We start from the raw sequence: 23,745 nt of genomic DNA, 5'->3' as shown, positions 1-23,745 counted from the left end.
CCTAATGCATTGATGTTAAAATTGTTAAATAGCACTGTCTTTTTCAGACTGGTACGGTTTTTTTCGGTTTTCCCGACAGACGTTTGACTTTCTACAGCACTATTAATCCATACGTAAGGTTCATATCATACGATGAATGTCTGAAAAGCTCACTGCTGATGATGATGACTCGTCGGTAGCGTGGGGAGTGTAAGCTCGGTGGTTCCTGGGTCTTTTTCGAGAGTAGACTGTGTACCGACATCGGGTTTCACCCTGACTGTTTCTTCTTTCATAGTCTTCGACAACACCAACACGACACTAAAACTCTACTCGCACTCATCACAACCACCTACAATTGACAGGTGCGCCTCTAACACAACACTCACACTTCTTGAAGGAAAAGCGGCCCAACACCACCCCGTGGGTCCCTCTATCAATTCCATTTAGATTTTGTGGTTCAAGAGGAACAACACCAACACGACACTAAAACTCTACTCGCACTCATCACAACCACCCACAATTGACAGGTGCGCCTGTAACACAACACTCACACTTCTTGAAGGAAAGGCTGCCCAACACCATCCCGTGGGTCTCTCTATCATTTCCATTTAAATTTTGTGGTTCAAGGGGAACAATACTCACAGAATTATTTCGTCTCTGGCATTAAAAGGGATTGCATGTATAATTTTTTTCATATGACCCTGTAAGTGCGATAACTCGGATCAGAGCAAACACTGTACAACAGATACTGTTTCTATCCTCCTCTCTCCTGATCGCCCGTCCCTCTCCCTTTAGTTGCTGTCATGTAATCTAGCAAAAAAAAAAAAAAAGGTACTGAGATAGTTGGCTCGGGGAAGGGGATAGAAGTTAAAGTAGGATAAGTCAAGAGGAGTTTTGCAGATGGCTCGTGAGTGTGGTGAAGGCTACTTGGCAATCTCCGTCGGTAGTTAGTTACGTCTTTCACAGAACATTTGAACTATTCTTTTATCGAAATGACGTGGAACATGTCAGTTTGTAAGATATGTATACATGATTATTGTTAACCATTAATAAATACATTATTATTTTTAGAGTTACTCACGCAATTACACTTTCTTTTTTGTACTGGCCACCAGTTTTTATGTAGAAATTTGTCATTGGAGTTTTCTAGGAGAACTGGTTTTAAATTAGATTTGAAACTTGCTCCGCTACCTGTCAGACGTTTTATGTTATGGAGCAAACGACCAAAAAATTTTGTTGCTAGATATTGAACTATTTTTCTGAACCACTGACAACTTTAACAATGTGTAATAAGGATCACTTATATTGACAGATTTAACAATGTCTAATGAAGCTCACTTTTCCCTCTAGAGTTGTAGGTATGGACATAACTGTTCTTCTCAAATTATGACTGATTATTTATGATCGATTTCATTAGCGAATATATGTACTGTAACGGCGCATTTAAAATGCCTAGCTCCTTTAAGAGGTACCTACTTGATGTCCTGGGGTGAGCACCACATATTACTCTTACTGATCGCTTTTGTGGAAACAATATCTACTTTCTTAGTGTTGAGTTACCCCAAAAAATTATTCCGCGAAATATTATTAAGGGGAAATATGAAGAATATGTCAGGAGGTTAATACGATTGTTTCCAAGAATTGCAATTAACACGAAGAGAAAAAGTAGCTGAACAAGTGATATACTTATTCCAGTTCAAGTTTTCATCAGTATGTACACCCAAAAACATGGAGCATTCTATCCTATGCAACTAGTTGTGTTAGTTTGCGGCGTTCACAGTTCTTACGGCCACTATTCGTGTTAAGTGTGCAGCTATGCAACCAGCGCTGCTAAGTCACACAAGCAGGGATGCTCAACCCATCGATCGCAGTCGACCAGTCGATTTCTTTGTGTGTCGATCTTTGGAAACCTTTGACTGAAATATGTTCAAATGAGCGTATATATATATATATATATATATATATATATATATATATATATATATATGTCGAAGATAGCTACGCATTATATAAATAAATACTGCAGTCGATGTTGTAAAGCAGATCTTTTAATATTGAGAAATATAAAAATTGCATTAGAAATCTAAGTGGTGGGTTAATGTAACGCACCGCAATAAATGTGGAAAGAATTACTCTGCGATTGTGATTTGGCCTGAAGTGATATCCGACTGGTCAGTGATTCACACACTAAACGCAAGTAGCTGGCTGTCTTGCTTCAGTCGTCGTAGCCAGTAATTAAGTGACGGGTTATTCCCATTGCAGTTAAGTCATATCCCTGGACACGTGAAGGCAGCGGAGTAATGACCCCTTTGTTCCCTCGATCTATATGTGTGGACCTTCATTCATTATTTTTTTTCTCCGTAAATAGGCTTATTTTTGTGGTCATAGATCGATGGTCCGTGAATGTGGACCTTCTAGGTTTTGGTTTTAAAAACAGGACGCAGCGCCTTGCAACGAACGATTCGTGTGTTAGTTTACAGCTGGTCGTATGCAGAAAATGGTTACTTCTACAAATCGAAAAGATATATAAATAATTATTGTGTCTAAATATTAGACTGAGAATCAGTTTTGTACCTAACGTTTGCTAGCTGCTCTAGATGTCGGGAAATAGTTCAGATTTGTGTAAATTTTGTTCGTTACTATGAAATAACTAATTTACTGAAGCCCTCGCACGTGACCTCAGATCATGAAGCATATCTATCAGTTATTTTCAATTTGGTCTTTGACAATGGAATACTGAAATGACTGTTATTCTAAACTCTTCAGCAATGCATGAAATACTAACCGATGAGAAATTAGAATTATCAGAGTGGGAAGATAATGAATTATTATTTTTGACTGAAGATTGTCCTGCTGAGCATGTCAAAAGTGACTAGTATACAACAAGAACGTTAAGATGTCGAACCATTAGCTAGGAGACGAGAACGTCCTTGTACAATGAATTCCTCTGACACTGAAAGTGTAGATAATGTAGAAAACGTGAATAAAAAGCCAAGAAGAGCTGCGTTGCAACCAGTTTCAGAAGTTAGGTTTTAAAATGTTGTCCAAGTACCAAAATTTATTGGGACAAGGAATGCCTCAAAATGCACGACACCTGGTTGCAGTTCCCAGATAAGAGAGATATGCGTCAAATGTGGAATCTATTTATGTATCGTGAAAAACAGTAATTTGAAGCTTATAAAAAGTAAAGATTTATTTACTGGCAGCAAAAAGTTATTACTTGCCAGAGATTATTGAATGATTATCATTTTCTTGCATTTATGAAGTTGCTTTAGAGCACCAACAAAAACCTGTATTGGAAATGATATATTTAAAAAATATTAACATTAAAAATCCTGTTTCCTGTGTGCAGAACCATATACAGTTCACGGTTTCAAATTAGATATTGCTGAATAAAATGTTTTTATTGAAGAAAGGAGAAAGAAAATACAGAGAGACTAAAACGTTTTCACGATAAGTGAGACTTGAGGTTTACATATGTAGAACTCCATTTATGCCTCAGTGAATCACCAAAAAAATATTTCGTTTGCATTTGTGTCAGGCATGTTTATTAGTTTGCTTAGAAATATGAAAAGAGAAAATTCATGCGGATTTTTTAATTTTTTTTTATAGTTAAGAGGCTAAGAAGAGCGTAAGTCAGAGAAAACTGTGCATGGAGTACAGGTCCTGCCAGCTCACAGAACTGTGAGACAAATTAATTCTTACCGCAGTGTTTTGCAGAGTGCGTGTATTGAAGGTCGTAATGAATCAACCACAGTGCATATGAACAGCCAAAGATACATTATAAGAAGCAGAGAAATAATGCTGGACAGAGTACAGCATGATGCAAGATAGTAGAGGCTAGAAGACACGAAAAGCAAAGTAGAATAGGCAATAAGAGAGTTCTCAATGGAGTACATCCACTCTCATCAAACGTAAAGAAGAAACTGCCGTAGGTTTAGGCGATGTGGAGAGCTTCTTCAAACCTGTTGACTCTTTGCTAATGCAGGGAATAACACGAACGTATTTCCAGCAATGGATTTGAATCTTTAACGAGAGTACTGCCAGTGTTGAGAAACCGATGCGCGCTCTGTAAGCACACGAGTATTTGCAACACCTACCAAAAGCTGCTTTTCGCGCGGCCGTGGCATGACGTCAAGAGCGCGGAGGTTCGCGTGCATTGGATACGGGGAACTGGTAAAGCTGCGAAACGTGTGATCGGCAAATTAACATTGCGACGGCCTGCTGGCGTGGGGATCGCGCGTTGAGGCATAGCTGTAGAGGCGAGTGCGCCCTTGTACCACAAAAGTGCGGCTGCCGGCACAGCCGATAATTGGCGAACTAACCGGCCAATTACCTGCCGCGCATGACTCACGCGACGCGACGCTACGCGACCGTCGCCGCGGCTGCTGCGTGCGCGCTCCAAGGAGCCGAGCTGCAGAGGCTGTTCCACGCAGCAGGTCCGTGGCGCGCCATCCCACGATCGCCATGCTAGGTCAGGCCAAGCTGTCAGATAGTTCCGCTACACAGAAGGACTGCAGTTCTCGTGTATGGATACTACGCGACGCTGTCTGGGTTTTGTTAAAAAATAAGACACATAATCACCTCAAGTCGCAAGCAGAAAAACTACTAACAACTATGAATGCCCCTCGTTAAGACGGCGGCTCCACCGCGACAAAGTCAAAGACGCCCTTGAGGATTCGATCCAATGTAGTATTGAGTTCAGTGATGTACACAGCCTATGTACCTGGTGTAGGTCAAATTTATGTTTGTACAAGCACTTTTTTCGTTTCGACTAGTGTAACGCGCGTACTGCAGCTGTTGATTAGTTTTATCGCTATGAATACCGATTCCGCAGTATATTATTTGGTATAGGGGGATATCTACATCTACATATACATCTACATTATTACTCTGCAATTCACATTTAAGTGCTTGGCAGAGGGTTCATCGAACCACAATCGTACTATCTCTCTACCATTCCACTCCAGAACAGCGCGCGAACACCTAAACCTTTCCGTTCGAGCTCTGATTTCTCTTATTTTATTTTGATGATCATTCCTACCTATGTAGGTTGCGCTCAACAAAATATTTTCGCATTCGGAAGAGAAAGTTGGTGACTGAAATTTCGTAAATAGATCTCGCCGCGACGAAAAACGCCTTTGCTTTAATGACTTCCATCCCAACTCGCGTATCATATCTGCCACACTCTCTCCCCTATTACGTGATAATACAAAACGAGCTGCCCTTTTTTGCACCCTTTCGATGTCCTCCGTCAATCCCACCTGGTAAGGATCCCACACTGCGCAGCAATATTCTAACAAACGAGTGTAGTGTAAGCTGTCTCTTTAGTAGACTTGTTGCATCTTCTAAGTGTCCTGCCAATGAAACGCAACCTTTGGCTCGCCTTCCCCACAATATTATCTATGTGGTCTTTCCAACTGAAGTTGTTCGTAATTTTAACACCCAGGTACTTAGTTGAATTGACAGCTTTGAGAATTGTACTATTTATCGAGTAATCGAATTCCAACGGATTTCTTTCGGAACTGATGTGGATCACCTCACACTTTTCGTTATTTAGCGTCAACTGCCACCTTCCACACCATACAGCAATCTTTTCTAAATCGCTTTGCAACTGATACTGGTCTTCGGATGACCTTACTAGACGGTAAATTACAGCATCATCTGCAAACGTAAGAGAGCTGCTCAGATTGTCACCCAGGTCATTAATATACACTCCTGGAAATGGAAAAAAGAACACATTGACACCGGTGTGTCAGACCCACCATACTTGCTCCGGACACTGCGAGAGGGCTGTACAAGCAATGATCACACGCACGGCACAGCGGACACACCAGGAACCGCGGTGTTGGCCGTCGAATGGCGCTAGCTGCGCAGCATTTGTGCACCGCCGCCGTCAGTGTCAGCCAGTTTGCCGTGGCATACGGAGCTCCATCGCAGTCTTTAACACTGGTAGAATGCCGCGACAGCGTGGACGTGAACCGTATGTGCAGTTGACGGGCTTTGAGCGAGGGCGTATAGTGGGCATGCGGGAGGCCGGGTGGACGTACTGCCGAATTGCTCAACACGTGGGGCGTGAGGTCTCCACAGTACATCGATGTTGTCGCCAGTGGTCGGCGGAAGGTGCACGTGCCCGTCGACCTGGGACCGGACCGCAGCGACGCACGGATGCACGCACGGATGCACGCCAAGACCGTAGGATCCTACGCAGTGCCGTAGGGGACCGCACCGCCACTTCCCAGCAAATTAGGGACACTGTTGCTCCTGGGGTATCGGCGAGGACCATTCGCAACCGTCTCCATGAAGCTGGGCTACGGTCCCGCACACCGTTAGGCCGTCTTCCGCTCACGCCCCAACATCGTGCAGCCCGCCTCCAGTGGTGTCGCGACAGGCGTGAATGGAGGGACGAATGGAGACGTGTCGTCTTCAGCGATGAGAGTCGCTTCTGCCTTGGTGCCAATGATGGTCGTATGCGTGTTTGGCGCCGTGCAGGTGAGCGCCACAATCAGGACTGCATACGACCGAGGCACACAGGGCCAACACCCGGCATCATGGTGTGGGGAGCGATCTCCTACACTGGCCGTACACCACTGGTGATCGTCGAGGGGACACTGAATAGTGCACGGTACATCCAAACCGTCATCGAACCCATCGTTCTACCATTCCTAGACCGGCAAGGGAACTTGCTGTTCCAACAGGACAAAGCACGTCCGCATGTATCCCGTGCCACCCAACATGCTCTAGAAGGTGTAAGTCAACTACCCTGGCCAGCAAGATCTCCGGATATGTCCCCCATTGAGCATGTTTGGGACTGGATGAAGCGTCGTCTCACGCGGTCTGCACGTCCAGCACGAACGCTGGTCCAACTGAGGCGCCAGGTGGAAATGGCATGGCAAGCCGTTCCACAGGACTACATCCATCATCTCTACGATCGTCTCCATGGGAGAATAGCAGCCTGCATTGCTGCGAAAGGTGGATATACACTGTACTAGTGCCGACATTGTGCATGCTCTGTTGCCTGTGTCTATGTGCCTGTGGTTCTGTCAGTGTGGTCATGTGATGTATCTGACCCCAGGAATGTGTCAATAAAGTTTCCCCTTCCTGGGACAATGAATTCACGGTGTTCTTATTTCAATTTCCAGGAGTGTAGATCAGGAACAGCAGAGGTCCCAGGACGCTTCCCTGGGGAACACCTGATATCACTTCAGTTTTACTCGATGATTTGCCGTCTGTTACTACGAACTGCGACCTTCCTGACAGGAAATCACGAATCCAGTCGCACAACTGAGACGATACCCCATAGGCCCGCAGCCTGATTAGAAGTCGCTTGTGAAGAACGGTGTCAAAAGCTTTCCGGAAATCTAGAAATACGGAATCTACTTGAGATCCCCTGTCGATAGCGGCCATTACTTCGTGCGAATAAAGAGCTAGCTGCGTTGCACAAGAACGATGTTTTCTGAAACCAAGCTGATTACGTATCAATAGAGCGTTCCCTTCGAGGTGATTCATAATGTTTGAATACAGTATATGCTCCAAAACCCTACTGCAAACCGACGTCAATGATATAGGTCTGTAGTTCGATGGATTACTCCTACTACCCTTCTTAAACACTGGTGTGTCTCGCTGCATTTTCCATATTTAATCATTTCATTTTATGTAGCTTAACATCGCTCCTGCTGTATGTCAGGTCTGTGGAAATACACTCCTGGAAATTGAAATAAGAACACCGTGAATTCATTGTCCCAGGAAGGAGAAACTTTATTGACACATTCCTGGGGTCAGATACATCACATGATCACACTGACAGAACCACAGGCACATAGACACAGGCAACAGAGCATGCACAATGTCGGCACTAGTACAGTGTATATCCACCTTTCGCAGCAATGCAGGCTGCTATTCTCCCATGGAGACGATCGTAGAGATGCTGGATGTAGTCCTGTGGAACGGCTTGCCATGCCATTTCCACCTGGCGCCTCAGTTGGACCAGCGTTCGTGCTGGACGTGCAGACCGCGTGAGACGACGCTTCATCCAGTCCCAAACATGCTCAATGGGGGACAGATCCGGAGATCTTGCTGGCCAGGGTAGTTGACTTACACCTTCTAGAGCACGTTGGGTGGCACGGGATACATGCGGACGTGCATTGTCCTGTTGGAACAGCAAGTTCCCTTGCCGGTCTAGGAATGGTAGAACGATGGGTTCGATGACGGTTTGGATGTACCGTGCACTATTCAGTGTCCCCTCGACGATCACCAGTGGTGTACGGCCAGTGTAGGAGATCGCTCCCCACACCATGATGCCGGGTGTTGGCCCTGTGTGCCTCGGTCATATGCAGTCCTGATTGTGGCGCTCACCTGCACGGCGCCAAACACGCCTACGACCATCATTGGCACCAAGGCAGAAGCGACTCTCATCGCTGAAGACGACACGTCTCCATTCGTCCCTCCATTCACGCCTGTCGCGACACCACTGGAGGCGGGCTGCACGATGTTGGGGCGTGAGCGGAAGACGGCCTAACGGTGTGCGGGACCGTAGCCCAGCTTCATGGAGACGGTTGCGAATGGTCCACGCCGATACCCCAGGAGCAACAGTGTCCCTAATTTGCTGGGAAGTGGCGGTGCGGTCCCCTACGGCATTGCGTAGGATCCTACGGTCTTGGCGTGCATCCGTGCGTCGCTGCGGTCCGGTCCCAGGTCGACGGGCACGTGCACCTTCCGCCGACCACTGGCGACAACATCGATGTACTGTGGAGACCTCACGCCCCACGTGTTGAGCAATTCGGCGGTACGTCCACCCGGCCTCCCGCATGCCCACTATACGCCCTCGCTCAAAGTCCGTCAACTGCACATACGGTTCACGTCCACGCTGTCGCGGCATGCTACCAGTGTTAAAGACTGCGACGGAGCTCCGTATGTCACGGCAAACTGGCTGACACTGACGGCGGCGGTGCACAAATTCTGCGCAGCTAGCGCCATTCGACGGCCAACACCGCGGTTCCTGGTGTGTCCGCTGTGCCGTGCGTGTGATCATTGCTTGTACAGCCCTCTCGCAGTGTCCGGAGCAAGTATGGTGGGTCTGACACACCGGTGTCAATGTGTTCTTTTTTCCATTTCCAGGAGTGTAGTTTGCTACTTAGAATTTTCCAGAAGTTTTTGTGGGCGAAGATGATTTTTTATAACTATTATGCACACACAATTTCGAACGACAACTTAGATACCGACAGTGTTCTTTTTTTTACCTTTTTTTCGTATGTATCGCATATATTTTTTCGAGAGATCAAAATACACTAAATTTCAGGAATGCTGCATGAGTCCTAAGAAGAGAAATAAATGTCGCTTTTAAGTTGTACTCCTGAGAGCAATACTGTTGAACCGGTATTCTCACCTAATGAATAAGCAAAGCTTCCCGAACGTATCGTAATGCGTTTAATAACTTCTTATGAAGTGCTTACTGATTTATGATTTAAATAGAAAGTAACCTACACAGCATGTGTAAAAATCTTAATATGTAAAGAGAAAGGAATTATTTAAGATGAAGTGTTTGGCAGAAAACCGGTAATCATAATAATTATTTATATAGGTGCACAGTGTCTGTTCTTTCGGGCGTGTTCGTCTCGACGGGGAATGAATCCAGAACCTTCGGTGTGGATGCACATTTACGTTCGACCTCCAGTGTGAATCTAAAATTGGCGAGCATGGATACGAACACCGACTTCGGATAGGTGGCGCTAGGTGGGAGTGTATGTTGTGTGGGGAGCGTACCGACCTCACTGTGTCTGCGTGGCGCAGTGGTTGGCGCAATTGCCTATTAAGTAGGATATTCCAGGTTCAAGTCCCAGTCTGGTACACATTTCCACTCGCCGCTGCTGATTCCGTCTGGAGTCCAACTGCAGCTGAATCATTGGTTTCTTCCCTTTGCTTTCCTTCCCCCCTCCTCCACCAGTTTACATAATACAGTTATTTCTCTACGCGTTTTCAAGACAGTGCAAACGTTACCCATTAGTCGTATACATGAATTTACATTTCTCCACCTATAGAGCGAGTCAGGAGGAAAGGTACATGTTTTGAAAGGTGATAGTATTGATGATTCTGAACAATAAACTTCAAATGACCATATGCCCTTTCCTTAATCTTATCCGGCATACGGCTGTTTACAAATCACGGGCAACATTCGCATGTCATTGTTCTCCAGCACTCACATGTGAATATAACCAAATCGACATTAGGCTGCATAGTGTTGACTTCAATGACCTTTCCAGTGCGCACTTCACTTGCACTTGTATCTTACACCCGTGTTCTCAAATAAAAGGCCGCACGAACGAGCACAGATCAGCAGCATAGCAGCTGTCTGCAAGCGCTGCAAAATGCACTGTAGCTGCCGGAGGATTGTTTTAACATTTTCTGTGAGGAAATTTACACAATTAAACAAAACTTTAGATCACAGAGTTTCCTTTACTATCACCTACATTTATGCTGTTCCCCATTGTTTTCACTAGTTTCCTTGGAAACTGTTAAGCACAGGATATTTGATCGTATGATTGTTTTTGCTGAGAATCACTAATACTGTCACCCCTCAAAGCATGTACCTTTCCTCCAATTCTCCCTGTATATGGAGAAATGTAAATTTATGCGCCTGGTGTATACGCCTTTCACTGCGTAATTAACCATTCAAAGCTGCGTTTTGCCGTACGGTTATCTGAGGTTGCAGTGTGCGGGACGATGAAATTAAACAAAAACGTGGTTTGTTACTGGTTAAAGTCAGTGGAAGGTTTTGGTTCAGTGTAGGAAAATGGGGAATAAAAGTTTATTAATCTCAAAAAGACACTGCCAGTGAAACGGATATATGGGTTTCGTAGAAAATTACTCAGCTGTGTCAGTTAGATGAGTTTATATCGACATCTGGGACACTCAAACGCCTGTACGAAGTATCGGGATTGTCCACTTCGCGTAAACGTGCAGCGGAAATGCCGAAAAATGTCAACTGACACACACTCCATGGAGGAGAGCCTGTGTGTAACGAAACTCGTTTTAGACTATTCCAAAGCCCCGTTAAAGTTTGCGATATACCAGCATTGTTATGCCCACACACAACATATCGCTTCTGTAGATTCGTGATTCAAATATTTCATTAGCACATAGCATTGGTTTCGGACCATATAACGCGTCTCAGATTTTATTTGTTTCTTAACGCTTTTCGCCGTACAAATCAAATGTTCAAATGTGTGTGAAATCTCATGGGACTTTACTGCTAAAGTCATCAGTCCCTAAGCTTACACACTACTTAACCTAAATTATCCTATGGACAAATACACACACCCATGCCCGAGGGAGGACTCGAACCTCCGCCAGGACCAGCCACACAGTCCATGACTACAGCGCCCTAGACCGCTCGGCTAATCCCAAGCAGCTTCGCCGTACAGCAGCAGTTGTGAACCGCATGACGGAGAACAGAAGGCCGGCAAGCGACGGTTTTCAGTCGTTGGGGACGACAAACGACAGCACTCATATGGGGTAGGATGAAGGTAGCGGCACTGAAGAGCTGCCACAACGGCACTTGAGTGGCGAATAAAGACACCAAGCGAACTAGGGTGTAGGGTCCGCCGAGTTCAGGGTGCGTTGTCCATAGTTATTAATTCAATGTAGTGTGGTCGAGTTTCCAAGGCGGGGTCACACCGAAGGACGGAGGCTATATGTAAACGCAATTCCTCTTCTGCTTTAACTGTCTTGCCTTCTGTTTCTGATTCATGGGATTTGATGACAATTAATGGGAATAAAAACTTTTATACAAATACATTCGATCTCTGTACTTTTCCAGGATTTTAAAATATTTTTTTCCCGGTAGGAAACTATTGTTTCTTAAGCTACAGTGAATTCGACGGGAGGAAAGTACGAAGGCTAGAGTTTAATTTTCACTGACATCGTCGTCATTAGAGACGGAACACTAGCTCATGTGAATAAGTATGGGAGAATCAGTTACTCGTGTTTTATTGAAGGCGCCATCGCGGCGTTCACCTGAACTGATGACTGTGTCGCGAAGGAGTACGAATTTCAGTACTGAAATATACTGCTTAATTGATTTAATGGAATAAGTAGGGAAACCGTATTCATTTCAGTAAACGTTGTTTTGGGGCGGATTTCTGTACGAGACATTTACCCTGGTTCTTAGTTTACCTATATTTCCCTCAAGATGAGGTCGGTTGAGCTGACCGTAATTTCAGGCAGGACTGCTTGAAGACCGGTTGCTGCATAAAGAGCATTAGAAGATCTTTTAACGCCACTTTATGTCACAGATGCAAAAGGTTTACTGCACTGTAGCAATCAAAACACAAATTACAAATACCAAGAGTGTGAAACTATATGGTCGTGTTTTATCGAAGTCTGAGGAATTTTTATATTGTATATCGACATGTACACTCTTAAGCGTGGCCCACAGTGCACGGGGCCTGTTACGAGAGTTAGCTGCAGTCCCTTTCTGTTCCATTCGCGGATGCAGCGGTATCAGGTGAAACGCCCCTTTTGAATTCATCAGGCCTGATTATTAGTTCAGAGCTGCACTTCAGAAGACAGACAAAATAAAGCCAAACTTAATTGTAGTATGGGCAATAGGCGAAGTGTGGATCGGACAGAATATGTGGGACTCCAGTCTGCAGTCGCCTATCGTTACTGCCTATGGGAAATAACACATTGGCTAAGGTAAAGGAGTTGTATGTGGAAGGAGCCGGCTCCAAATCCGAGGCCTTAAATTGTGATGTAGGTTTAATGGATTACTCCTGTTATCCAACTGAGAGGGTGCTTCGTGTCTAAAGCTCTCGGTACTGTCGGGACAACTGGTTCGAATAGAAACAAATACGAAGAGGAACTCATTTAAGTTCCTTATCATTTAGTTTACTTCTGGCGTTTGCGGAAACATTGGACTTCATAGTTCCACCAATATCAGACAACGTTTTGCTCTTAACGTATACCGAACAAAGTTGAAAGTATCGTTTGTCTTTGTGAACACAATTATATCCTTGTAACTCAATCCTGTTAAAAAAACATAATGGGGAACGTGATATAGTTTTGCCGTTAAGCGTTTCTTTCAGCTTTGGATAGGATACTCGGAACAAGAATAACTGAAAGCCGCCTTGTAGAGGATTTGTTTAGCTTTGAATCGGAAGATTTTAGGTTTGCCTAACTCTGTCTTATGAATATCAGCTGAAATACACACTACTGTGACGCAACCTCCGCTTATGTCAACTCCTAAGAAGTAAAATGTGTACGTAAATATGATTGGTGAGAACACTCTGTGATGGTTGGAAGTTATTTATTTGTATTTCTGTTTACTTATGCAATGAAAGCACCCACGTAATTGTAACCGCAATCGCTGTTATATTAATACTATATTACTTCTGTTACTTTCTCGTTTTCTTTTTCCAGATAATTTCACACGTTGTGCTGAGAATCACGCGTACGTATCATATGGTGGTGATGAAAACACGAAATCGCAATATGAATGGAACTGGCTGGTTGCAGTTCTCTGTGGGTTTCAGTTGATGATCTATGTGAAGTTTGAAAATTTTATTTGCTATCCAGGCACTAGAAAGAACAATAATATGGAACCACGGATCGTAAGACATCATGTCCGCAAATTTTGCTGTACGTTACGAATGACACAGTAATGCTTTCATTTATCTCAGAGTCTCATTTAAAATCAACCTGCCGTATCAGAGGCGCAACAGCTATTCACCTGAGAGCGTAATTTCTGCCACTTTCTTTTTTCCCGTAATCTGAGCGCGAAGGTAAATGCCATATGAATGATGGTTACAAACTGACAACTAGAGGACGAGAAGATGCGTAGCCTGCTGTGTGCGGGATGTGCAAATATTTTCAGAACAGTGTTAGGCTGTGTGCTTACGCCCTTGCGATGTATGAGGCATGTCAGCTTCCTGTTGACGCTGCTGTTGAGCTGAAATCGCTCTACTTCCGCCGCCTGTGTAACCTTGTTCCTGCATCTGTCTGTTGCCGTCCTTCGGTCCCCGCCTGTTGTTTGCATGATGCAGCAATATAGCGCCGGAAGCCAAACGCAGCTGATCGCCCAGAATCGCCGTGGCTACTACCACTCTCTCGTCTGCCGCAGAAACCAGTGCGCCGTGTCGCTGGGTGCATTTTGAGCAGTCTTGTGCATCAGCGAGAGCCACTCTGCCGGTTGGGAGAGAAAAGCAGATTACCAATGACAGAGGTGATACACCGAGGATATCGTGGTTAGATATGACGTTTTCGTGCTCTTATATGCTTTGCTGTTCTTTAAGTTTCTCAGCCAAGGATAGAAGTCCGAAAGTAGCGTACCACATGACAACAACTCCACGCTGCCATTGCATCACGGCAACATTTGTTTGGGGGATGTTTTCGTGAACGAACTGTGTCTAGAACTGGGGCACACACATTGTACTGAAGTAATGTGGCAAGAAAAACACACCTCGTCGTTGCCTGTCTTTCTTTCAAGATTGTTGCTTACAAATATTTAGGTACACAGTGTTTAGACGTATGTGTGTGACGGAATACAGTAATTTGAACGCTATTTTCCCCCTGTTCTTAAGGAAGAAGATCATAGTACGTTAGACGATATGCAACGAATTCGTAGGAAGTCCAGATGTGAGTGAGATAAAAGTCAGTACCTTCCCAACGTTTAACGAGGCACAGCGAAATAGAGCTTAGCGTATGTAGCAATCCTAGCGTATGTAGCAATACTAGCGCTTTGGTGTTTTAGCAGCAATATTATTTCAAGAAATTAGCCCACATGTGAGTAGTGGCCCGAGGAAACATCAGTGGAGAGCAGCAATGGTCGAAATCAGTCTTCAGTGATGGCGACCGCACAACATCAAACAAACAATACCACAAAACTCGCCGGTATGGTGAAAGAATCTGCAGACTCTTGCGTTTGCTGTCGCAATGTTGTAATCGCATAAACTGCAAATCCGTGCCAATCTTCTGACATCAGACTGTATTATCAGGATGTAAATGGTGGTGAAACCAAGCTTCAAAACAAACACCAGAAGACAGTAGTATAGTGCGATGAGTCGTTCTGTACCTTGTCCACAGGTTTACATATGGAGGATACCCAGAACGACTTACACGTTAGACTACTTTTTTTTTACTGTTATATATGGGATTAAGATAACTGTCATTATTTTTACTTAGATTACGTATTTCAGTCACTGTGGATCATCTTCAGATCTAAGTAATTGCGTCAGCAACCCGTCTTGTCTACTCAGAACCATGTACAGTATCAGAGTACTCTGATATTTGGTTCTGAGTAGACAAGACGGGTTGCTGACGCAGCTACTGAAGATATCCAGAGTGACTGAAACATGTAGTCTTATTAAAAATGTGCAGTTGAGGTGGAACAATAAATGAGAATTTTCGTAATTATCTAAATAGTTGCTGAATGCCTCATGACAATTATGTCTACCATAGTGATATATGGCATTCTCTTGGTCCTATTGTTACTCTCGAAATACGAAATAAGACCATGAGTGTGAGCAAATGATTTTTAACCAAGTACATCCTACAATACACATATTATTTGCAAACAAGGAAAACATCGTTGGAGACGAAAATGCTCCAATTAAAAGTAAAACTACATTCAACACGTTTCAAAGCCCGCACAAACACAAACTAGAAATTTATTGAAGAAGTATGACAGGTTTAAGAACTCAATATTTGGTTATGATTAACTTCTCTATCATCACTGACGATGCTAAATGCTGCATTCTACTATCTGCTCCATTCCATACATTTCACGAGTTGTACGCATCCATGATGTGGTAAACAGCCATTATAGAAGTGATTTTCCTGCACCTACATGACTCATATCTTTGCCAACTTTACCCCTTAGCGCTTCAGTTTTCATCGGCTGATAAATTTATTATATTTCATACTACGGTATTGCGGTTTCCAATGTTCGCAACATTTCAATGAATTATCAGGACCCAACGCATACACTAGTAACGTATTTTCGCCAATAGCAGCAATTTATTTGAACACGAAACGAAAGATTTGCATCAGTCTGTACAAAAGTTATTTTGTGAGTTGTAAGTGGCAGATTCGGCGTCGACCAGGGCAACATTACGAAACTCTGTGCTGGAACTGAAAACAAACGTGCAACTATTAAATCTGTGAAAAAAGGCTGCCACACCTTCCTTCTGACGACGACAGTTCTTGAGAACTGCGAGAACCGGATCCCAAGTTTTGCTACATTCAGTGAACAAGGTTGCGCAGCCTTGTTTTCTGGAGCAGCCAGTTTCAGTTTCCCGTCCGACATTTTTTTTTTGTTTTTTTGTTAAGAACACTAGCCATAGTTGCAAAGTTCTCTTTTTATTTGCTCGATGACTAATTTCGGGCCGAGACTCATTTCAATCCAGGTAGTCGTAATGGTATTTCCAAAAATACAAGAACCGTGTCAAAAATATATATGTATTATGATGTGCGAGTGAACTGTTACAGAGCATACAGAAGACTGTTCACTTGCACTTCATAGCACATACGTATTTTTGACAAGGTTCTTGTATTTTGAAAATACCGTTTTGACTACCTGGATTATTTGAAAATAGGTCGCGGCCCGAAACTAGTCATCAAGTAAGTAAAAAAGTGAAATTTGCAACTTTGGCTAGTTTTCCATTGCATCGATTAACAGAAGTTGCTGACCTGCAATTATTCCAACAAGCTGGAAGTTCGTAAACCAGTATTTGGTGTTTTAGGTTTATGTGCCGTCACGGTTGTACAACTTTTATAATTTGAACTGGTTAGGTATATAAGAGCATCTATAGATCTGTTGCCACCACAAAGTCACCTTTCACAGTTACTATTGTATTCTGTAAGAAGCCCACTTCAACTAACGGTGCGTATAATGGTGTTGGCGTAGCAAGAAGTCTTGACCGATTTTCATCAGACCTCTGCTTTGCGACAGTCAGCCACGGGCAGTGGTTTAAAAACCTGTCAAAGAAAAAGATACGATCCAAAAAGTCTCAGTGCGAGTTGTAAGCTGTGCAGCATTTATGGTAATAGACGATACTTGAGACCGGTGAGCAACCAGAGGTAATTAATACACTGCACTGATCACGGAGCAGATAAAGGAAGCTTGTTAGTTGTACTTTCACGTTAAGTTTCCTTTTGCACAGAATGGACGAGATCTAGATTGGATTTCTAGCAGTTGCTCGTCCCATCTGACATTAGCTCGAGGTATTATCTCACAGTTTGGTTTATCACGGCTGCCATAAAGCACATTACTGTACTGTAACTCTCGACATAAAGCGTAATTCCATCAGCGTTGATGACTCTCCGGCGTCATTACTGTGGCAGCGCTTTCCGCCGCGTGGCCAGCACTCTGCCTTACAGCTACACGTCAGCCAGTAGACACGATTCTCTAATTTTCTTCTACGCAGTCATGCGTTATTGCAAACACATTGATTTGACAGGGGAGGAATGTCCTTATTAAAACTGATCACTAAAAATAACTTTCGAAGTTTCTTCTCGTAATTCGAACGCTTGCGAGATGGATCCCTTATTGACCCTGGAAACTTTTTCTGGCTCTGTAAGTGGCTTTCACTTCTGCGGGTGTTCCACAAATGGGATAAATACGAAACTGCACTGTCACCGGAACTTCACGTTAAACTGTACCTCGTCTTGTAACTAGCAATTTGAGTACGTTCAGACATGGGAGAAAGACGAGAGCATGCCATCTCCAGGAAGACAACGACAGGTATCACTGATGTTGGAAGAAAGTTGTTTGTGTAAGCATTCAGCTTTTCCGTGACTATTGTTCTGGGTAGCAAGTATTACATTTTTAAATGTATCGTTGTCTTCAATAACCTACTAACTTCAGCATTCCAAAGTCGCATCGTTTTGGTACAGGTCTCTCATTAACATGATGCTGAGCGTGGTGGAGCAGCGGCTGGACTCGCTTTCTGTAGCATTGTAGTTCAGATCGCCGCCAGATAGGTGTTTCCTTTGATTATCCGAAATTACTTCAGGAGAATGCATCATCCCTTTCATAAAACCACAGTATTTCCCTTCCCCGTCTATTTTAATAAGATACTGATAGGAAGATACGAAATGATGAGAGTTCGAAATATCTGCCATGTCTCGATGCAACTCAGTCAGAAAGAAATTAGAATAACTTCCTTTATTTCTCATCTTAATTCCAGAAGCCACATGCAACTACTTTCGTGAACTAGCTTCGAAGCCACACATATTTCTGAAACTCCCTATAGAGGAGTTCTTTTGCTATCCTCCAAGAGCGCGCGCCGGGTGAGAGGGGGTGGTGAGCGGGGGCGGGGAGGGGGGGAGGGAGGAATAGTAGTACTAGTACGCGATACGTTAGGCACAAAAATACATGCAAACGAGACTTCGGAGTAGGGCCTAAACAAGCAGTAAACATTGCTCACTTGTACATTAATCATGGTTCCGGGTCTCCTTGGAATTTTCTCCCTTCCAATGCTCTCTAAGCAGTAAATAAACGGTCCCGCTTTCTGGGAGAGCCACCTGCTGTACGTTAATGGAGCAGCCACACAAAGCGTTCTGGACAGTAATAAGGCGAGAACGCCGAACGGCGCTGGAGCACGGAATTCGTCGAAACCTACAGCTATGAAGCGTAGCCTGCCCCTAAACACAACTATGTAATGGACTCGTCGTCACCCGCATGTTAGTTTTTCTTTTTTTAACTGACTGAAATGGAAAATGGTTCACCAGTTGACGACACGCAACACTCTCCAGAAGCGCCAAGGTGACCGCCCAGCTTAGCGCGTTCATATAATGGACAGATTACATGCCTGCTGTGGGAAAGTTGGAATGGACAGATTACTTGCCTGTTGTGTGGAAGTTAGGGATTTAATCCACGACAGTGGCACACATCCTGATGATTGAGGAAACACCTCGTCACAGTCAAAAACATTGTGTAGTGCTTATGTAAGGTTTCATATTGGTTTTCCAGGAAATGTCTTTTAAATTCTGAATCTGTTTGGCTAAAGACTAGAAAAAACTTGAATCATTAGTGGAACTATTTCTGGTGTAAATCAACGCTTTCTGTATTTGTTAAGATCTGCACTTTCTTCTAGGAATTAGGTCGCCAAACAGACAAGCATTTAAAAATATTTTCCAGATATACAGTTTAAGGAACAATTTCGTCAGTTCTAAATTGAGAAGACACAAGAAAACATAGCGACAGTCACCCAATATTCGGACCGTTCTGCCATTTCGCTTTAGGTACTCCGCGGTCTGAGATGATTTCTTTGATATGAGAAATACGCCCTCGCAATAAAAGTCAGCTATGGCCTGTCCGTCTCGACCTCTGACGAGGAGTACTCAAGTAAAATTACATGCTGATAAGATTTTCTTCCAGTGTTATGGATACTAAAGTGCAGTTTTATTGTGCTAGAGCTCTCAGAGTAGAGTAGTCGATGCACGTTCTTGTACGTAATCTGGCTCTGGATACAGATGCACCGTTCGCGGTAGAAGACTTTGCGCCGCCTTGTACGTCGCACCGTTCTCGGTAAGCTCGCATCGTCAGCGCCTACTTTGCTCTTCGAATACATACGCAAACAAACAGAGCGTCGGTTGTCCAAACAAACACGAGTACCATCAGGGCACTACGCGGCTAGCCAATACTCTGGCGGCCACCTGCAGCCGGCAATATGGCGTACGTCGAGGGTGCCTGGCCGGACCGCTTCCATTCAGGACATACGTAAATGACGTTGTGGGCAACGTCGCTAGAGCTCTGTGAATATTTGCGGACAGCACTGATGTGTACAGAGAGGTGCAGTCCGTGGGAGTTATTATGAAATGAAATAAGTCTTACGTGTGGCCATTTTGTGTGAAAAACTGGAAGGTGGCTTTCAACATATAGGATTATAATGTAACGTGTCTAAACAGGAGAACAGATCGCATATCATCGACGATAAATATCTAGATCAGTGGTTCCCAATAGGTGGTCCGCGGAACCCCAGGGGTCCGCGAGCTATGCCAGAGGGGTCCGCAAGATGCTATTAGAATAAAAAATATATTAAATATATTTCGTATGATAACATATTTTTTGTTTTGGCTGCTCAATATTTTTTAATAATGAATATATCAATGTTTTTTCTTAGTACCAAAAATAGAAAACGTATAAAAAGACTCTTAATTTGGCTTTTTTAGGTACTTGAAACTGTGATATGACAAGCTACCAATCATGCTCGATGAGGAGGTCCTCGAGAAAATTTTGTTGGGAACCCCTGATATATATCTATTGACAAGAGCCAAACGTGTAGGAATACTCCCTGTACCGACGGTAGGTAGGACAGTCACATAAATCTACTCTTAATTGTAAGGGCTAGCAGATACTTGGCTATGATACACTGGGAGAATTCATCGCTATGTAATCCATCTGTGGCGAAACAATTAAGTGACGGCCAGATCCAGTAGAATCCAGCGAGTGACACCAAAACATAGCAACTGACAAAAATTTACTTTTAAAATTATGAAAAACTGTTTTTTCACGAAGAGTCAGGGAACTCCAGTCTGCCCTCCCCTAAACATACACATTCTGGACATATCACATAATGACCATGAAAATACATGAAATGTGGGCTTAGGGCAGAGCCGTGCATAGCGTTTTCTCCAGACATAATCACACAAATGGAATGGAAAGGACTTCTAATGAAACTGGCATGGTACTTATGTTTCACCAAACGACGTACCGCAGAGGCTTATTGAGATGTGGATGGCGGGTATAATTCTTGTATACCTTGCTAACATTTATTGTCGTTCGTAATCAGACAATTCCGTGCACAATGATTTCAGTTCCTTAAACATTAGTAATTAGTATTCCTGCATCTTTGAATGCATTTTCGAAACTTTTCAGCAAACTGGAAATATATACGCTTGTCTATTTTTCGCCCCGCTGCTGCCACAGTTCTGTCCCGCAGCTTGTTTTTAAAAACTTAAAGCATTAATTTGATGACTTGACTCGCACATTGTACAACTACATATGGGCACACTTAGTGCCTTCTGCGTCAGATGTGAGCGTCCCTCGGGTGGCACTTGCATGACAAAAGTCGCCTGTAGCGACCTCACTGACAATCCAACGATAAACACCGACACGCCAAACTAGTTAGCGCACCAACGTCTGTCTGTGCCGCGTTAGTGCAGTGACGTTTTAGGTTTTACATTAATTCTCATTAGCGAACACATGTGTGTGTGCTAACGAACAGAGGACCTTGCCGTTTGGTACAGGAATAATCTGAAATAACACCGAAGACGGGGCATTATACAGTTTATAGTTTTTAAGTTGGGAGTGCATTCTAGTATAAATGTGGTACTGAAGATGAATTTCGCTCCTAGTCGGCAAGGTTCGTGACGTTCCCAGGGACGATATGTCATTTTCGGAAATCAGAACACCCAACATAAATTGATCATTTCACAGCTGTTTTTATTGTCTGTGATTAAAGCCTGCTGATAGAATTAGTCGCATCAACAGACTTCTTAATCAAGAAAAAAGAAATATCTTGAGAAGGTATCAATTTGAAGCAAAGATTGGTTCAAATGGCTCTAAGCACTATGGGACTTAACATCTGATGAGGTCATCAGTCCCCTAGACTAACATAAGGACATCACACACATCCATGCCCCAGGCAGGACTCGAACCTGCTACCGTAGCAGCAGCGCGGTTCCTGACTGAGGCGCCTAGAATCGCTCCGTCACAGCTGCCGGCTGAAGCAAAGAAAGGAAAGAATATACAACCGTCCACTCCAGTCAGGTATCCCGTAGCGATAACTAACACTAGAAAACGTGGTGTTATGCAATAGTGAGATTTTACGTAATTGGTACAATGTCGGAATTCTATAAAAAGATTTACATGTGAAAAAGCCTGTTGAACTCTTGTACGACCCGTAATGAAATGGCACTTCAGTATATGGAAGCTAACTGTGGGTAAACGAAAAGGACTCATCGAGCGTATGTGGCGAAGTGGAGAACGAATTCTCAGAGGTTAACTCGACTGGAGGTACTAGGAGCCAGAAATGCTGGAATATCTGACGTCGTAAAACTGCCAAGAGTTACGCTTACCGATAATACACACGTCGGAAACTCCTATTGCCGGTTTTTAACTACGAATTTAGGACTATCCTACAGTATCTCACCTAGCGTAGTGAACGTGAAAACAAGAAGTAAAAGAGGACGGCAGATTTAAGTTTTAGCGTCCCTTCGACGGCAAGGTTGCTAGAGAAAGAACAAAAGCTCGTTTTAGAAAAGATAGGGAAGGAAATCAGCGGTGTCCATTTCAAATAAACTATACCAGAATTCGTCTCAAGGGTTGTAGGGAAACCATACAAAAGCTAAATCTGGGTGTCTGGATTGTGATTTGAACTGTGGTCCTCGTCAGAGAGAGGCCAATGCCAACCGCTGCTCCTCCCGATTCGGTACAAAAATGAAATCATGCGGCTCAAAGAGACGCAGGGACGGGGAAACATCAGTATATGTGACAAGAACAAGGACTTTTGACACTACTACTATGGTGATTTTCCTGTTGCTGTCTGTTTTGTTAGTAGGCCTCGTCAATCTTTCTATTTGCCTACAAATGTGAGTGTGTAAAAGTAACTTAAATGTAAGAACATGCAGAGTCCACATTGCATTCATCTCATAGCAAATGTTGAGCGCTGTCTAGCACACGCCTCGTAGCATACCATCGCGTTTCCGAAAGAAATCTTGCTGCCTGTTATTTTTTTTAACCACACGTGTTACTGTAATTACTACACATTTTCATCGGATATTCAACGATACACCGCACATTTGATCAGTGAAGCTTCTGACACAATAGCTTTACTGGTATCAAAAATGCCAAGCCTGTGTCGGGCTCGTTCTGCAAACGTCGAGTTATCTAAGTAATAAATCACTTGCTACCATAAGCTTGCTTGTAAGTAAAAGTGCTCTTTTAATAAAACGGAGAAAAATATGTAATTGATAGTAATAAGAATTAAAATAATGAAAAGGCAGACCGCAGAACTAAGCCAACCACTGCTGCAACAGTAAATACTATAAAAATGAGATGAGGCGGTACTCACCCACTGTCAGAACATAATAGCAGAGGAAGTAGCACAGGATGATGCCTGGACTTAACACAGCCTGTATGACAACTGAGTGGAGCGCGCAGGGAGGCTTGGTTTAAGTCGCCGCCAGCGCAGAAACCTCCGCGCATGCGCGGTGCAGCCCTCGGCGCGGCAGCAGCCAGAAGCAGCGGTGGCGGCGACGGCGGCGGCGGCAGCTACTGTGCTGGCCTTGGGTCAAGCGCTCAGGGGCGGCGGCAGCAGCCAGCCACAGGTGGCTGTGTGCAGTAACGGGACGCGTGGCCGGCCGCCGCCGATGGCTCTTGACGCGCTCAGGGCACTCGCTCAACAGGAACAGTAAGAGAGGGGAACGTAGAAACCGTGTGATAAGCGAGAAACCGACGATCTCGACAACATCATTTAAGAGAATGTATCTCCAACTATGTATTCCGCCATGGCTGTATTTATTGACCAATGAACATTTATTTGACCTTTGATTTTTTCTTACCAGCTCCTCATCTCTGTCGAAGCCAGAAGCATAGGAGAAGAGGAAGAGCATGACAAAGAAGACACTCTTCTAACGTCTCAGCCTCCAAACATGCATCGTGTATGGTGCATCTCACAGTTCGGTTAATCATTTGGTTTAAACAAAGTGCACTAACTGAGATTATGTTATTTTACTTTTGACATAGTAAACGCTGTATTAGCGCAC

General features: G+C 43.9%; 1 protein-coding gene across 1 annotated transcript in view; it reads right to left on the bottom strand.

Moving 5' to 3' along the window:
* LOC126162478 (ATP-binding cassette sub-family C member 4-like) overlaps positions 1 to 23,119 on the bottom strand; it is a 290,715-nt gene extending 267,596 nt beyond the window's left edge. The window contains exon 1 of the mRNA XM_049919019.1: positions 23,052 to 23,119. The gene's annotated coding sequence lies outside the window, so the exon portion shown is untranslated. The remainder of the gene's footprint in view (positions 1 to 23,051) is intronic.
* Between the last annotated feature and the right edge of the window lie 626 nt (positions 23,120 to 23,745).

The sequence above is a fragment of the Schistocerca cancellata genome, chromosome 2, assembly GCF_023864275.1.
Source record: "Schistocerca cancellata isolate TAMUIC-IGC-003103 chromosome 2, iqSchCanc2.1, whole genome shotgun sequence".
Lineage (NCBI taxonomy): Eukaryota > Metazoa > Arthropoda > Insecta > Orthoptera > Acrididae > Schistocerca > Schistocerca cancellata.
The sequence above is the reverse complement of the archived record's forward strand: the minus strand, read 5'-3'. Positions and strand labels throughout refer to the sequence as shown.